The sequence below is a fragment of the Pogona vitticeps genome, chromosome 1 (assembly GCF_051106095.1).
Source record: "Pogona vitticeps strain Pit_001003342236 chromosome 1, PviZW2.1, whole genome shotgun sequence".
Taxonomy (NCBI): Eukaryota; Metazoa; Chordata; class Lepidosauria; order Squamata; family Agamidae; genus Pogona; species Pogona vitticeps.
In genome coordinates this window covers 6458446-6467529 of record NC_135783.1, presented here as the reverse complement: position 1 = coordinate 6467529, position 9084 = coordinate 6458446, and the positions used below count along the sequence as shown (strand labels likewise).

General features: G+C 43.9%; 2 long non-coding RNA genes across 3 annotated transcripts in view; one reads left to right on the top strand and one right to left on the bottom strand.

Annotated features, from left to right (window-relative positions):
- Window positions 1–9084, top strand: part of LOC144584822 (uncharacterized) — a 274399-nt gene that overhangs the window by 41500 nt on the left and 223815 nt on the right. The window lies entirely within an intron of this gene.
- On the bottom strand, window positions 30–7111 carry LOC140703288 (uncharacterized). 2 transcript variants are annotated; one of them, XR_013539269.1, is made up of 4 exons: window positions 6399–7111; window positions 3275–3331; window positions 1780–1956; window positions 30–68 (listed from the first exon to the last, which is right to left on the bottom strand). It is a non-coding gene; the product is annotated as an uncharacterized LOC140703288 (long non-coding RNA). The 2 variants fall into 2 exon arrangements; XR_012082721.2 differs by lacking the exon at window positions 6399–7111 and adding an exon at window positions 4796–4925.

The window sequence follows — 9084 nt, the reverse complement described above, 5'->3', positions numbered from 1 at the left end:
TTTTCCTCCTGCACCTGGCTGGTCTCCTCTTTCTTTTCCTTAATATGTGGTGAACTCTGAAGCTTCTCCTGGAGTCCAAGGCAAGACAGAATTCATTTGTGATAAATAATAAAGACAGAATTTATTTATCATTAAATTTATTATAAATGGTTGGAGTTTTTGCAAAACCTGCCTTGAGTAGGTTTGGCTTGGAGGGACTTTTCTGGGCTGCGGTCACATAGAATATGCCCAGCACTAACCAGTCATTCCTTCTCCTGCCTCTGAATTCAGAGAGAGCCTGGCCTCTCTTTGCTCAGTGCTTTTCCTTTCTTTTTATCTGTTGGAAGCAGTGAATCTGTTAATAATCTGTTGCTCAAAGCGCCCCTGTATGTTAGTTTGCCGTTTGATCTGTTCAATTGTATGTGATGAAACCTTAAATTCTTTCTACTATCAATGTCTCGGAGTAAGTTTCTGAGACTGTAAGTGCCAGTTAAGGAGAGAGAAAAAGGAGTTAGTCTACTCTCACCAACTTGAGATTCTGTGAATCTCCTGTTTCCTTCCTGTCTAGGATAGAGACAATGTGAGAGGAAAACTGTGTGAATCCATGAGAAGCCAGACAATAGAAAGTCATCCTTCCAGGTTTAGAGCTTTGAGGGCATAAATCTTAAAAGCCTAGGTTTGAACCTTTGGGGATTCAAGCACCCTGGCGAAGAATTAGGGTTGCCACTTCATTTCTCTGTCATGCACCACCTCCAAAAAAACATATGGGTGTCATGAATCTGGTCAAAGGCAGGATCTCTTTAATTTGGCGACTGCAAATTGGATTCTAATTCAATTTGGGTTCAAAAGATTTCCCCCCAACCTCTGACTCTGCAGCCAAATTCTTAAACCACTGACCTGTCCAGCCAGCTGTAGCTAACTAGGGCAGAACCATACTAGGAAATGCAGCTATTGTCCTGAGAAGAAGTGATTTCTTAAGAGAGAAAGGACCTTTATTGATCCTATTAGTCGCCCTGTACAATGACTTGCTGAGGGAGGCCGACAGGGGTAAAATATCTTTGTTGGTCCTCCTCGACATCTCGGTGGCCTTCGATACCGTTGACCACGGTATCCTCCTGGGGAGGCTCTCTGAGTTAGGTATCGGTGGCTTGGCTCTGGCCTGGTTCCATTCCTTCTTGGAGGACCGCACCCAGAGAGTGCAGCTTGGGGAGATTATCCAGTAAAAAACTATCATGCATTTTCTGTCTCCGTCCACTGTTTATGTGGATAAGGACATTTGCAAATAAAACCTTAACGTGTGTTTTGCAGATTAGAAAACTACTGAAAAGTTTTTAAAAATTAAGCAAGAGGCACTTTTTGCATCCCTACCAGCTGTCACTAGAAGGTCAGAAATCATATTCATGTTTATTCTAGCACAGGGAAACATGCTGCTCTCCAGTTCAGCTGAAAGGGCTCACCATGCTAGCGTTAGGAAGGGCGAGACAGTTGCAAGGCATTGGCAACATGGCGCCCATGAAGGCTTCCCTTCTCTCCCTAACCAGTTTATTGTCTTCAGGGACACCGTCCTGGAGCTTTGGTATGCAGAGTGGATAGATGGTCTTCCACCCTACATTTCAGACCTGTGCCGCACTAAGCAAGAAAAAGTGACTGTTGCGGTAGGATGTTCCAAAATCCTAACCAGGGCATTCTGAAAATGACCAGCTGGGACCACCGCAGAGCACACGTCTCCATTCGGAGAGGCATGTTCTCTTTATCCGAGAACTAGCATCCCTCCAGAGCGCTTGCAACTTCTCGTCTCACCTGGCTGGAGGTTTCCATCTCTTGCATCCACACCATTTTCTACCAGACCTGCTATCTGGAGGTAGGGCCCATTTTCGATGACGATTAGACCCAATCCATCCTCTTCCATCGAGATACCTGTTTTCACTGTGGGGCTCAGGTTATGCTGCAATCCATCAATTTCTGAATATTCATCATCTAGATGAGAATGCGAGAGGCCTTAACTTGTTTCATTTGCGACTCACCCCGCCATGGACCTCCTCCCCAGTTTCGACATATGATGCTTTTGGACTACAAAAGGCAGAAGACCTCTACATGTTAATGTGCTGCATTTTTATCATGCCCTTCCTCTGAAGAGCTCTGCTTTTTCTTTCCATCTACCCCCTAGTTGTTGTTTCCTCATCATAAATGTGTCCTACAATCTCTTGGGAACCTTAACTAGGAGGCCACACTAGCTCAGCTGGTCTATATTCTGGACCAGCTGGAGTTTTGGGTTAGTCGCCCCCACAGCGCAACAGAGCAGCCTTCCTGAAACTGGTCCCCTCCAGATGTGTCACGTCCCAGCACAAGGCAATGTTGGTAACAGAGGGGTGCCAGGCTGGCCACAGAGGGTTTACAGAGAAGTGTCTTTATGTTGGTGAGGGCGGGTGGACTGCACTTCATGAGATGCCAGTTTTTTTGGAAATAACAAAACTGTATCCGATAACACAGTGCTAGTCTGTTGCAAAAACAGTTAAGAGTCTTGTGGTGCCGTAAAGACTTGATTGTTTTATTTGGCATATGCGAAGACGCAGATTAAAGTCCATGAACAAAAATGTATGTGAAATGAAATCTATTAATTATAAAGCAGCTTACTGAATTAATTTTTGCACTGGTGATACTAATTTCTGTTACTTTAAAAAAGCACATATAGGGCAAGAGAATGACATAAAACTGAAAAAGGAATTACTAAAAATTCTTGAAGTACCCTTTTAAAGGTAACTTTGAAAAGTCTCTAGAAAATGTTATTCATTACATCAGCCAGTAAGGAGCACAGTTACTTCATTTCTACTTGTGTTACTTTTTGTGTTTCTCCTCTTCCCCTTAACCTCAACCCCTTTTTCCTTTCTGTTACCCTTTGTTAAAAATAAAATCTTAAAAAAAAAAAGAGCACAGTTACTTTATTTCTACTTGTGTTGCTTTGGGAGTGTAACCTTACTGCATCCACATTAACAGAAAGGGCAACTTCTCAACAGTAACCACATTACTTGTAACTAATTACTGCCAAGCTCTGCCCCACCGGGAACCCTCAGAGATACCTCTGGGAAATCCAAGAGCAAGAGAGAAGGCAAGGCCCACAGTTGCCCAATCCCCAAATGACTCTTACCCTGTGCCTGATCACAAACGTCCTTTTAGCTACCATTGCTTTGAAGTTCTCCAGGGCTCTTTGGAAACTGTGCTAAGTCAGTAGCCGCCACCACATTGTGTGGCCCTGATCTCCATCCATTCATTGTGTCCTGGATCTCCTACCGCTCACCTGAGTCCCAGTCGCTATCCCATTCTTCAGAGTCACTGTGCAGGCTTTCTTCGTCTTCTGTAGCAAAAGAACATTTGGACATATTGGAAAAACTCATTTTGCTTAATGGTAAGCCAGTCTGCTCTATCGTTATTTTATTAGTTTGCTTCATTCATCACCTCTCCTGGTGAGGCAACCCAAGGTAGCTCACAATATTAAGTCATACTAAAAACACATTAAAGTATAAGGTCAGAAAAGAGTTGGACACACAGGGGCAGAAGGGCTATGGGGCAGGATATAAGCAGCACACTTTGCTTTTCGCTTTGAGACTGAGAGAAGGAATCCCCGCACTTGTTTCTGCTTTTCCTCTGAGAGGCAGCAGGGAAGGCAATGGCGAGCATTCATAGTTAGGAAAAGAGATGCCAGTTGTTCTATGGGAATAGAGGTGCATAATGTCTGCTATGTGTGATCCTCACTATGATTAGGGTGAGTTCCATCGTCTATCTTATGCTTGGAACTGACCTGCAAACGTACTTTGTGATGCTGCCTGTTCTCTCCTTACTCCGGTGCTCTTCTCACAAGGCATCTTTGTTTTCTAAAAAGCACCGAGCTCTAGCCCTTTTTGTTTCCCTCTTCTCTTAACGAAACAATCCCTAAAAAGCTGAACTATATGCCATATTCTGAGCTCTGTATTAAAATTAGGGCAAAACATTCGCTGCTTTTATTCTGAAGTGAAGCTGGATTTTGAGCTGAAAGAGGATGGAGGCGTTCACACCCCTTTTTAAAAAAAGCAAAAGCAAAAAGCAAAGCGTGCTGCTTATATACCACCCCATAGTGCTTCAAGCACTCTCTGAGCAGTTTACAATTTAATTATGCAGGCTACACATTGCCCCCCCCCAGCAAACTGGGTACTCATTTTACCAACCTCAGAAGGATAGAAGGCTGAGTCAACCTTGAGCCGGCTACCTGGGATTTGAACCCCAGGTCGTGAGTACAGTTTTAGCTGCAGTACAGCGGTTTAACCACTGCGCCACGAGGCTCTTTTAACCAAATAAAAAACGAATCTTCCTTCTGTGTGCCCCCCCCCCCCGCGCAAAGGTTTCCTGTGCAAATAATCAGGAAGCAGCACCTTGAAAAGAAGAATAGCTTCTACTCAGTCAGGTTGGGCAGGTAGAGTTTCTGACAGGAAACTAGCACCTGACCCAAACCCATGAACATAAATCTGCAGGATCAGATAGTCTTGGCATTGGTTTTAACCTGTTGTTAAACCACCCAGACTAGTGCTTCTGCATTAATGGGGCAGTATTAATTAATTAATTAATTAATTAATTAATTAAGGGCATTCATGGGGCAATACATGGCAAAATAAAGCATACTGTACTGTTGTTTCTTTGTTGTCACTAGATTGGTCCCATTGGGGCAGGAGGGGAATTCTAACCACAACTTGAAACCTAGTGCTGACCCCCAATAAATTAGAATTCTTGCCATCTCAGAAAATATTTCAGAACTCATTTAGTGAAGATTTTGGTCTGATTGATTTACCCCTGGAGGATGAGCCTCAAAGTATTCAAAACATGGGTAGTTTTGTGTTCCTTCAGTTCTTCATCATGCATATGTTCTTAGATGAGAATTAATGCAAGGGTCGATAGTTCTACAAGGAGAAATGAAACAGAGATGAAGCATCATTCTGGTCATTCGCTGGCAAATCTGAGAGATTTAAACATTTTAAGGCAAGATGGAAACATAAGGAAAAGATCCAAGCATCTGCTTTTTGTTTTCCAGCATTTTATTCCTGTCTCCTCTTATGCTCTGTACCATTTTCTATTTTAAACTTATTACCACTTTTTTGCAAGCTGAAATGTTGGTCTTCTCTAGGTCTTTGTTTCCTCCTTTCTCCCTCTCTCTCATGCCCTACTTGGTACGTTCATTCTCTTGTTTCATTGACTCATTCTTTAAAGCCACTTCTTCAAAAATCAGTGTGTTTGATGTCGCCCTTGTGCCAAGTCCAGATCATCATGTTTGAAAGATCTAAGCTCTTAAAAGTGGTGGAAGAGCTTAGTACAGTATAACCAAAGGGGCTCTATGCCTTTTGTCACTAGCCAGAGGATTAATTGATGAGCCAAATTTTTTAAAAAGGCAATTAAAATGTATGGCAAAATCAACTAGAAGTGGCTGCAGTTATTCAGAGTCAGCTGACCTGGTCCTGTTAGTGCAATGGTTTCCAACCTTGAGTCTTCAGATGCTCTTTGACTAAAACTCCCAGCATCCTTCATTACTCACTATATTGATCAGGTTTTCTAGGAAGTGTAGTCCCATAACATCTGAGAACTCAAAGTTGGGAACCACTGTGCTAGTGAACTGAACTGAACTGAAAAAGGCCAAGAATGCCATACTGGGGGTTGTGGATTCTCCCATCTCAACTTAAGCTACCCTAGAAGTGCAAGAGTTTAGGCATCGCAATATGGGGAGTTATAGAAAATACAAAGCTGCCCCCCATACTTTACATCTCCCGGTGCACTGATGAATTCTTAGCTTTGAACATGCGCCACAACATCTGATAAAGTTAAGAAGGGTCAAGCACATGGTGATGCAAGGATATAATAACCAAGCAAGATGAGGAAAATTCTCTCTCTTTTGGTAAATAACTAGGCATTTCTTAATGACGAACATTTACTGTACTGAAGTTGGTGGCAGTCTAGGAAAGCTTACATCGTAACAAATCTATTCATCTCCAGGGTCCCACAATGTTCTTAAAATATATGGTCCAAGATATCCTGTTCTGTCTGAGGACAATCCACACACCATGAATTCTCAATGGAAATCAACTAGTTTTACAGATAGACTATCTCTCTGAAAACCACCAAAAGGACCTTCATTATGTTCATAATAATCATTAATGGTGCTGCTAAAAGATTAATTTAAACATCCATAGATCAAAGACACACCTATAACCCACAGATTTGGGGCTTTTTGAGACCAAAGATTTGAAGTAGGGAACCTCAGTTTGGGACATTGCTACATGTTACAAGATTAGGGGCCCTGAAGTTTCAGTTTCATTAATTTCCTTGGAGACTTTTCCTGTTAAATGTCAGCTGGCGATTATACTTCCCCAGGTCCAAAGCATGGATCCTTGAACTGCCCTTACTCCAGTTCTGAGGTTCAGGAGAGTAGTGGGGAGCGCGTCCCAAGGTTCCTCCTGGACTGGTCAGCCATTGCCCACGAAGGCTCACGTGGCTTTCCTGTCAAGGAAGGCCTGTGAACGATTTCACCGACACCATTCTTTCCTGAGGAGGGGTAGCTTGGCCCCTGTCTTGCTAAACTCCTGCTTTGAAACGTTAGACTTTCCTGAGGGGGAAAAGCCAATGGGTTGAGGGTACTATGGCGGCTGTGAGGTGAAAGCGGTTCCCGCTCAAATGGCTTCTAAAAAGTGGGGGGAGGGGTGAAGAAAGGAGGCCTGAGGACAGGCAATGGGTTAAAAAAAGAGACCCCGCTCAGCACCCTAAACGCTTGCCACCTATTAAACACCAAAATTTCCCCTCACATAACCTCCCAGCTCCCTTTATTCCTTTCATTTGCGCTTCCTTGTTCTCTATCATGTTTTTTATGCGACTATTTTCTTTTGAAGAACGACCTCACGTGCCCAAGCACAGCTGGCGGGGGGGAAAAACGCAGCTTTCCCCCCTCACTCAGTGGCTTTACAAGCCAACCCCCCCCCATATAAATGTAATTAAGAGAAACCCTGGGAGGGGGGAGGGGCTGTGCTGCCCTTCCTTCCCACCCAAGAAAACATGGCTCCCCCACTGCCTTTCGCAGCCTCGTCCCTTTTATCAACATTCAGTATGTTTGAGTTGTGGGTTTTGTTGTTTTTTGAACCACTCGTGCCAAAACAGGAACAAATACGACCTTTATTAGAACATTGGAGAGCTATAATGCAGTGGGAGAGTTTATAGAAATGGGATTTTTGTGGGATTTCAGCTCCCAGAATTTGCCTCTCTGAGTGGTTCGAGCAGCCGGCTTCTCCTTTCACAAACAAGGAAGCTGCCCCCAAGCTCCCTGGGAGTTACAGTTCCCTGGGAGGCCACCCTCTCTAGCGCCAAATGGGCAGCTAGACTATCTCTCCCGGGAAGTCCTAATCCCTGATGTTTATACGAGAAGAGTCCTAGGTTCAATTTTTGGTTTATTCAGTAAATAAAAGATCAGAAAGCTGGAAGTGGGAAATACCTGTACTGCCACCTCCGCAAGTGTTCTTACTAAGCAGATGGAATAATCATTTAACCTGGGAGAAAGCAATGGCCGTAATTGCAGCAACAATGCAGTGCAATTAAATGTGTCCTGATGACTGAAACAGAAACATCTTAGGGAGGTATCCTAAAAGCATCCAACCGCATTGAATAAATGGATGAATGAATTGCCGGTGTCATGTTTGGAAAGCTCTGTCCCTGTGTTCTGAGAAATTATATTCCCTGCCCGCCTCCCCCAGTTAATCCAAAACAATTCAGGATTGTATACTACTCCTGTTCATTTGTATGCATAGGGTGGGTTGGGAATCTCTGGTCCTTCAGGGGTCCTGGATGACGATTCTTCCTATCCCCCAGCCAAGGCCCTTCAGGATGGAACTGGCACCAGCTGCAGTCCAAAACGTTTGCAGAGCGGGAGGTACCTCCAGCCCAACATTTGCCCTGTGTACACCTTAGTCACTGGTTTCCTGTCTCCAGGTCCTCGGCAGGAATCTTTTGATTGTCAGCAACTCTCCATATTCGCAGCAGAAGCCTTTTTACTAGCACTTTTCTGAGATCCTTTGAAGGTGGGAATGCTCGGTTGAAAGGCAGAGGGATTTCTAGAGCTGAATTATGGCCCTTTCCAACATCCTGCTTGGTCCTGGGCAGAAAATAATGCTATTTTTTTAAAAAATGATTGTTCCTACAGTTATTGTATATGAAATGGAAGGCAGCACACATGGTTCTCTTGCCTTTTCCATTTTATCTTTTTTAAAAAACTTTGAGGTAGGATATGCATAGTGGTAGCGATGATCCCAAGGTAAACATCATAGCTAAGTGGGGATTTTGGTGTGGCTATTCTTGGACCACGTTTGACACTTTAAGCACCATGTCACTCTGGCAATTGTGTCTAAAGGCTAGTGAATAAAAAGGCCAGGGTCCAGATGCTTTTACACAGACTTTTCATCCCATGCTACCTTTTTTTTTCTTGTTTCTGAAGCTTGTTTGTTGTTTAGTCATTTAGTCGTGTCCGACTCTTCGTGAAATCAGAACAAACTCATAGCAACTCTAAATAGGGCTCCCAAGGTAAGGGATGTGTTTAGGAAACGGTTCGGCCAGTTCCATTCCCCAGTGAGCTTACTTAACGGCAGGTGAATTCAAAACCAGATCTCCTGTGTCCTAGTCTGTCACATTGTCCACTGAACCACCTCGTAGTGTAGGACACCCTTGGGGGCACCCAAAACACACCCCAAAAAAGGCTTAGATAGAGCCCTGTGGTGCAGGGGTTTAACGGCTGTACTGAACTCAAGAGATCCTGCTCACCACCTGAATTGGATCCCAATGGACTTGGGTAGCTGGCTAAAGGCTGAGTCCGCCTTCCATCTTTCCGAGGCTGGTAAAATGAGTGCCCAGCTCACTACACACCACTGTGAGGTAAAGTGTGATTTGCATATATTGTACACTGCGCAGAGAGTGGGGTTTAGCGCTGTGGAGTGGTGTATCAATTGAAACGGCTTTAGATTTCTTTTTAAAAGAACAGTCACTAGAGGGTGAAAGGGAGCTATAAAAATCTGTCCCCATTTTTACGTGTGTGTGTGTGTGTGTGTGTGTGTG